This window comes from Elephantulus edwardii, unplaced genomic scaffold, assembly GCF_000299155.1.
Source record: "Elephantulus edwardii isolate Elephantulus edwardi_28Jun2011 unplaced genomic scaffold, EleEdw1.0 scaffold00172, whole genome shotgun sequence".
Lineage (NCBI taxonomy): Eukaryota > Metazoa > Chordata > Mammalia > Macroscelidea > Macroscelididae > Elephantulus > Elephantulus edwardii.
The window spans coordinates 4,096,979-4,105,711 of record NW_006399922.1 but is presented as its reverse complement, the minus strand read 5'-3'; the positions used below and the strand labels follow the sequence as shown (position 1 = coordinate 4,105,711).

Genomic DNA, 8,733 nt, shown 5'->3' with positions numbered 1-8,733 from the left:
CAACTTTTACAATTGGAGATCGATCGAATATGCAATCAAGATGCATTGTTAATAATGGGTGACTGGAATGCGAAAGTTGGGAACAGAAAAGATTCAGTAGTTGGAAAAGGTGGACTTGGTGACAGAAATGAAGCTGGAGAGAGAATGATTGAATTTTGCACAATGACTTATTCTTTGCAAGTATGTTTTTTAAGAGACATAAATGCAGGTTATACATATGGATTTCACCTGATCAATTACATCTGTGAAAAGAACTTCTGGAGAAGCTCAATATCAGCTGTGAAAACTAGGCCAGGAACTGATTGTGGAACAGACCACCAACTACTCATATACAAGTTCAAGCTGAAGCTGAGGAAAATTAAACTGAATCCACTGGAAGCAAAATATGACTTTGAGTCTATTGCACCTGAAAATCAGAACCATCCCAGGAACAGGTTTGAGGCCTTGAACGCTAATGAGTGAAGACCAGATGAATTGTGGGAGTATATCAAGGGTATCATCCAGGAAGAATGCCAATGGTCATTGCAAAGACAGAAGAGGAAGGGAACTTCAATAGGCAGAAAGAGAGAAAAGACTTATTTTGCAAAAGTCTGGAGAAGTGGAGTGAAATACCTTATGTTTAGGCATTTATGTTTTTAAGAGATCAAATCTCTTTATGTACAAAATATGGGCTTGAGGTAGACCCTAAGCCCAGTCTACCCACAAGAGACACTACCCCAGCAGTGGAACCCCATCTAGAGAGCTTGAAATCGACTCTGGGAAAAGAAAAATGAAGATATTCCCTCCCTTCTTTGCTTCCTCTTCAGGAAATGGATGGAATAATGCACAAACTAATAATAGGCAGGTGCATGTTCCTTTCTCCATGAGTGATTTGCAAAACTGAAAAATTAGGATCTTTTTCTACTGATCTAGGAAAATTTATTGATGAGTTTGAGAAAATCATTTCTATCTTTGATATGACATGGAAGGACCTAATCGTTTTTTTTAATCCTTCTGTTGTTCTCCTGATGAAAAATCAAGAATATTAGCAGCAGCAAGCCATAGTGCAGACATGTTTCATATCAATAACCCTCAACTAGTAGATGGGGCAACTGTAATCCCAGGCCAAAATCCTTTCTGGAATTACCCATCAGGCCAACCAGGCAATCAGGGCTGAGCTGCTCGGGACTACATGCAGACTCGCTTGCTTGAAGGGATGAGAGAAATTCACATTAAACCTGTTAATTACTCAGAGATAACAGAAATCACTCAGGACAAAGAAGAAAATTTGGCAGCCTTTAGGGGGAGACTTGTTGAAGCCATGAAAAAGTTCACAAATTTAGATCCTGAAAGCACTGAAGGCAGAGTATTTCTAAATACTCATTTTATAAAACAGGTAACCCTGGATATTGGAGAAAAGCTCCAACACAAGGCGCTGGAGCCTCAAAGTAATCCAAATGAACTTTTTTTTTTTTTTAACTTTTTAAACAAATGAACTTTTAAAACAGGCAGTCACTGTCTTTAACAACCAAGATCTAGAAAGAAAGAGGAAAGACCAGATAATGGCCAAAATTATTGGGGCAGCCATTGCTGTCAATTTAAGGCCTGTGTCAGGAAAAGGAAGTCTTACTAATAAACGGTCAATGCCATCCAAAGGTAATAAAGGGAGTCAAAATTGCTTCCGTTGTGGAAACCTGGGCCTCTTTAGTAGGAGTGTCACAGGCAAGAACCACAGGGAAGCAAGAGGGCAGAGATGAAGCTCCCACTCACTTGCTCTAAGTGTAGATCTGAAGGACACCTGGCCAAGGGCTGTCCACATCATGTCCTCATGACCAAATCCACAGAGGATTGACAGGTCCTAGCTCCTAGGCGGCAACAAAGGAGAATGCTTCAACAATTCAAATCCTCCCAGAAGAGCCGTGGGTGAACATTGACGTTGCTGGTAAGCCTATCCGTCTTCTCCTGGACACAGGAGGAGCCTCTTATTCAGTCCTGCTGGCCTTCTCAGGTCCACTCTCTTCCCGCTATTTCTTAATTGTTGGAATTGATAGAAAACCTCATAAGCAGTTCTTTGCACCCCCTCTGTCTTGCATGTGGACTTCCTGGTTGTTTTCTCATCAGTTTTCAGTAATTCCTGCAACTCCTTCGCCCCTCTTAAGAAGAGACCTTATGTTTAGCGTGAAGACCAAGATTTTGTTTTCACCAGCTATGAAGATATTAGGGCTAGCCTCTGTTTAACCTGAAGATTCTGAAATGTTACCTCCAGAATTTAAAGATCTTGACCCAAAGGTTTGGGCCTCTGGGTTGTCTACCCAGGCAGTGAATGTAAAGCCTATTAAAATAGCTCTTAAGCCTGGAGTAAGTTATCCAAAACAGAGATAATATAGAATATCTCCTGAAGGCTGGAGAGGTATGTCGTCTATAATTAGACAGTTAAAAAAAGCTGAACTAGTTACTAAAATGACTTCTCCTTATAACACTCCTATCCTGGCTGTAAACAACCCAATGGTAATTGGAAGTTGGTCCAGAATTTGAGAAGAATAAATGACATAGTTGTGCCTCTACATCCTGTGGTTCCTAAACCTTGTACTATAATAGGCAAAATGCAAGTCAATTCTACCAATTTCATGGTACTAAATCTTAAAGACTTTCTAGTATGTGGCCTCAGCCTATGAGGCCTCAGTTCAGGATAATTGAAGCACCTTAGACATTTGAGGCAAAGAAGGTTTAGAGTGTCCAAAGAAAAGGCCCAAATTTGCCTTCCTGAAGTTCATTTCTTGAGATTCATTTTGGCATATAACAGTAGAAAGCTCTACTTTTATATTTTTATGTTTAAATGATATTCAGCCTATCTTCCCCAGTAATTTTTGAGGGTGACAGGGTATTGCAAAATCAAGATTCCTCAATTTAAAGAGTTAGCCAAACCCTTCCTTTTATGATCAATTAAAAAGGAAGGAAAAAAGATAACCTAGAATAAACTACTAAGCATTTGTACAAAAAAAAAAAAAAGAGGCCCTCTTTGAACTCCTGGGCAAGGCATTCCTAATAATAAGCCTTTTATTTTAAAAACTATCTTCCCTCTGTAACTTGGTTCCTGCCACTGTTCGAATGTCTAGTTGGAATATTATTGCTTTTAATCTTTGTCCCATATATTTTTAACTTATTAGTTAAATTTGTGTCTTCTAGGCTGCAACGGTTCCATTTTAAAATAATGCACTTCCAAGAAAATGAACATGTATCCCTAAGCACAATTGATACCAGTGCATCTAAATTCCAGAATCAATCACCACAATAGTCTATGTGTTTCCTATTGCCAAAGGGGCCCTTTAGAATAGTGAGAGAATATCTTCACCCTAGAACGTACAAGGCCCTTTTCCAGCAGGAAGAAGCTAATAGAATGTGATGCTCCCCTCCCTTAATGAATTAGGGTGAAATCTCTCTCAGGGGAGAGTGGCAGGGGATGGCAAAGGACACGTGGATAAAGGAGATATATCAGAACTGATTTTGACAGACTATGTCAATAAAACAATAGAAAATGACCTTCAAGGAGTGCGGCCATATGACAATAAAAACAGACTCTCAAGGAATGTGGCAAAACAGCAGACTCAAAGAAAAGATAAACGAGATGGCCAAAGTCACCACATGTCCATTAGAAGGAATGCACCGTCAGCTGTTTAAACCCCACTTCCTGCTAACAAAAAAATATATAAATCCTTTTGTGAGATAAAAACTGAGTCTGTCTGTCCTGACTTGTTCATAGTCTGTTATGAACGTCTAATAAACCTCAGTTTCTTTCTCTTGCTCTCACTGGTATTGATGTCTTTCTTGTATTTCCAAGTCAGAACTTTCTAGTTCTTACTTGAAGAGGCCCCTGGACTTCTGTTGGAAATCATCCCCTTGACAGTTACCATAAAATGTTTAAACCTGCATTTAAATGTGCATTTAAAATACACACTAAAAATAGTAACCCCAGAAAAACCAATTCCAAAGTATAAAAAAAGTAATTCTCAAGAAATTCTTCAAAAGTCCCCATCATCAGGTCTATTGTCCTAAGCCACATAATATGTCTGTCTTAACAATCTTTTCTGCCTTGACAAAATCTCCTAAAGTCATACTCCTCCTGAAAAGTTCTTATGCAAATCCCTTTTCCCTTTCTAACCAACTCATACTCCATAACTACCAACACACAAAACATGTGGAGAGCCTTCATCATCCCAACCTACACCATACACTGAACTCTTGCTCAGCCTAACATCAGCACACTTAAAAACTCATTCTGAACAAAAACCAAAAAAAAGAAAAGAAAAAAAAAAACAACTCATTCTGCTTTCTACTCAGGAAGAAGCCCAAATAGCTCTCCTTCATTACTTACTATAAATTCCCTGCAATATCAAAATTAGCACTGTGTTCACTTAAAAACTGCCCCATCTGTCCATCTCTTTCTAAATCACCCAACTAAAAAGTATTTAGCTATCTCTTTCAGGTCACATGAACGAGAAGTCAATGCAAGTTCAGTTTTTCTTCAGAGTCAACTTCTAAAGACATCTGAAAGCAAGAAGCAATCTTTTTTTCACCTGTGGACACAGCATCTACTCTTGCCTGCCATCCAAATCAAATCCCAACTAACACCTATCTCTCTTACCCAGTACCTCTAACACAAAGGAGCCATAATAGGACTCTTCTCTTTAGTGTCCAGCCTGGGAATGATAACAAGAACTAATACTAACATTGCAGGCCTAGACTGCAGATCTCCCTAGAAAAATTCCAGCATCTCTCAAATAACTCTCCAAGAGTCACTAGACAATATTGTCACTCAGCTTATTTTGGTCCAAGACCAAATAGACTCCCTCATGGCAGTTATATTGCAAAACAAGAGACTTAATCTATTAACTATAGAAAAAGATGGCCTCTGCCTGTTTCTAGGAGAAGACTGTTCTTTCTGTAAATTACGGCCCTAAACAGACAATCAGGGTCATAATGGCAACCAGGAATTCCCCCTTGGCTACTCTTAATCCTGATTCCCTTTCTAGTCATTCTTTTTTAGATCTCTTGTTCTGCTTTATAAATCTCTTTCAGAAATTTTTAATAAACCACCTCACTGCCAACTCCTGAGCAACTGCCCAAGAACACATAAAAATGCTGCTCCTCCTTCAGATCTTACAGGAAACCAACACCAGCCTCCCAGTATCACCACAGTTCAGCAGAAAGTAGCTAGAGATAACTCCACCCCTAATCATCATATTCCTTTAGAGTCTGGAATAGAGGAAGAATGTAGCAGTTGCCCCCAGGCCTGATGACTCCTTGTAGAATCTAACAATATTAACGGCAAACAGACCAGAGACCAGACCAGACAACGGATTCTGATACGGCTCTAAGCTCAATCACAAAATACCCAAGTTAATTAACATCCCCAAGTTCTGAGGAAAATGTCATTTTCCCTAGTGCTCTCTAAAATCCCTAGAAAAAGAAACCATTTTTGACTGCCCTCAAGCCTTTTGTACCTTCTCCATGTGTGGTCATTTGGCATCTCTCTCAGACCATAGAATAAAGGCCTGTTCATTTATTGAGACCAGCTTCTTTCATTCCCTCTCTCACTCTCAACTCTTATTTCTACCTAACATTACATAAGGTGTGCAAAGATCTAGATTACAAAACCAAAAAGGAAATAATATACCTGACATTTCTCAAGCTAAAAGAATTGAAGGGGAGAAAATTACGTGTCCAGATGCAACATAGAAGGATTATCTGCAGTTACTGAAAGACACAGAAGCAAATTGTAGAAGGAACACAGATTAACTGGACCAAAAAGAACTGGTGGATGTGGAATCATTTCAGGAAGTAGCATATGCTCAAGAACCAATGTTATTCTACTTGGTAGTCTTGAACCAAGATAACTCATTTAGTTTCACTTTGCTGCCTCCATTGTAGGTAGGAATGCAGGTATTAAACTGTCAGACAGGGGAGCTCTGGTGGCCTAGTGGCAAGGAGCTGCAACTACAATCCCAAAGGCACACGGTTCTAATCCACCAGATGCTCTGCTGGGAAAAGGAGGGACAATCTCCTCCTGTACCAGTCAGATCTGATTTGACGGTACACTCACATAAAAATTAAAAAAAATAAAATGTCAGATAGACATCATGTTTATAGACATACTTCTTATATTTTCATCTCTGAGTGTGCGGCTCTTGTTGCTGAGGATGGAAATGGAGAAACAGAGTTTAAAAAATAGAAAATAAGAAGGAAACCAAAACACAGTCAATTGTTTGGCAATGGGATAAAATATAGAGAGGGGAAAGAGAAACTGGAAAATAGTAACTGAGACTTATCAGTGGTTTGAATAAAATCCATGATTACAATTGATATTTCTTTTACTATTCTGCTAGACCAACTCCTTATCTCATGACAGTGATGACTAAACTCCCCTTCTTCCCTACCTTTTCTATATGTAAGGGCTGTCTCCTTGAATCTTGCTGGAGTTTGATATCATAGACTTTTCCTATACATTTCTGTACTCTGTTGATTCAAAAACATCTAGAAGATTCTTGGCCTTGTCCCTTCAAGAGCTACCACTAAGCTAGTAGGGAGATTTCTTGGCCTTCAACTTCCTTCTTAGAAGTTTCCATTAAATAATCCAAAAACTTTTTATCCTGCCATTCTTTAAAAGTACTCAGATAATTAAAAAAAAAAGAAAAGAAAAACAACCCACCAAATCACTCAAATTTATTGTAATTAAATTGATTTTAACTCAGAGATTCCATTTATCAGATTTCCAAATTATGACAGTAACACAGTAAGAAACTTCTCATCTTTTTTCAGAAGAACCATTAAAAAAAAAAGTACTCAGATCACACGAGCAACTATGTTGTAGCAAGAGTCAGACAGCCTTAGCACTGACATTATTTCATTTTCTACTCTCGTGTTATTTCTATTTTGTTGGCATTTGTTGTTGTTGTTGTTGTTTAGAATTAGAATGGCAACCAACAAACATGATTGTACTTTTGGTCAAAGATTATTATTTTTTTAGAGATTATTTTTTAAAATTAATGTGTTAATTAGGTATCCATATGTGATGCATACATAATGAAAAACAAATGACATCTTTCTTGTCCTCTTTGTGCAAATACTTCTTGTGGCATTCACCAGATTGAGTCATCTACCTGAAAAGTTGGTTTTCTATGTGCATTTCAAGAACCTCAATTAGTTCTTTTACTCTAATAGTCATGTTTCATTTTGTTCAAGCCAAACATATGTCCAATGATTAATAAAAAGGTCAAATTTATAGCAACTTGATATACAAAGAGAAATCTATTTTGTTTTATTTTGTCATATGTTTCTAATAATATGCAAAGGTGTAAAGACATTGGCCAAAAATGCCTAAAATAAAATAAAAATCAGTAGTACGGAAGGGAAAAGCACTACTTAACCTTAAGACGCTAAGAAAAAATAAGTCTCCAAAAGACAGAATGACAGTTGAAGTATTTGAACAGATTGATGCAACTATGAGTTAGACTTTTTTTTTCTTTTCTTATCACCATACAAAAAAGGATTTTATTTTGTGAAACTGATTTCTAATTTATGGCAAGTTTCACTTTCAGAAATAAAGCCACAGAACAACACAGTCTAATTTAATCTGTTTTAATTAATGATTTTTAATGCAACATATATATATTTACAGCATATTCTTTCCATTTATTTTTTTTTCCCTCCATTTATTCATTGGTGCACATTTTCTTCCCTGCCTATCCCTCCCGCCAGGTAGTTTTTCTCTTTGAAAAAAAAAATTCTTTCATTGCTATATAATCCCCCCAGTCCATTGTAGACTTTAATATGCATTTCTTTTTCTGTAATCTTGTCATTAAAATAATACATAATCCTATATTCCTTTTTTTTTAATCCTATATTCCTTTTAAACAGTTCTCTCCCTCATCTGTTTCAATGCAGCATACGTAATTTATCCCCTCTTTACTTAGGTCCTCCCGCCCAACTCCGATGTCAGTCACATTTTACAACAGTGGCACTATGCAGTATTTGTCCTTTTGTGACAGATATTTCACTCAGCATAATGTCCTCCAGGGTCACCCATTTTGTATAATATTTCATGAGTTCCTTGTTTTTCAATGCAGCATAGTATTCCATTGTGAGACTATACCACAGCTTCTCTATCCATTTGTTGGTAATTGGGAACTTGGGTTGTTTCCAACACTTTGCTCTTGCAAACAAAACCACAATAAACATGGGTGTATATATATCTCCTTGGGTGGCAGTTCTGGTTTCTTTAGGGTATATTCCCACTACCAGAATTGCAGGGTCAAATGGTATTTCTATATCTAACTTTTTGAGAAATCACAGTACTGCCTTCCATAGTAGTTGGAGGGTAAAAAAGGAAGCCACAGACTGAAAAAAAAATTTGGCAATGGCATGTCTCATAAGGGACTTATAAATAGAATTTATCGAATATTTGGTGCCACAACAAGACAAAAGTAAACAACCCAACTGAAAAATGGGCACAGGATATGAACAGACATTTCACGAAAGAAGACATTCAGATGGCGAACAAACACATGAAGAAGTGTTCAAAATCCCTAGATCTAATTTAATCTTAAAGGCTGGCATGGGAGCGAGGAAATGTTCTTATTCTTTGTAGAAGCTCCTTTACACTGTCAGGTGGTAGGGGTCTGCCTTTTGGAGTTATTTCAGCCACCAACAGTAAGTGTTCTAATACTTTTTCTTTTTAAAAAAAAATGCTTTTATTTT

General features: G+C 37.5%; 1 pseudogene; it reads right to left on the bottom strand.

Annotated features, from left to right (window-relative positions):
- Positions 1 to 8,578: 8,578 nt before the first annotated feature.
- The window catches only part of LOC102851459, a 10,975-nt pseudogene continuing 10,820 nt past the window's right edge, over positions 8,579 to 8,733 (bottom strand).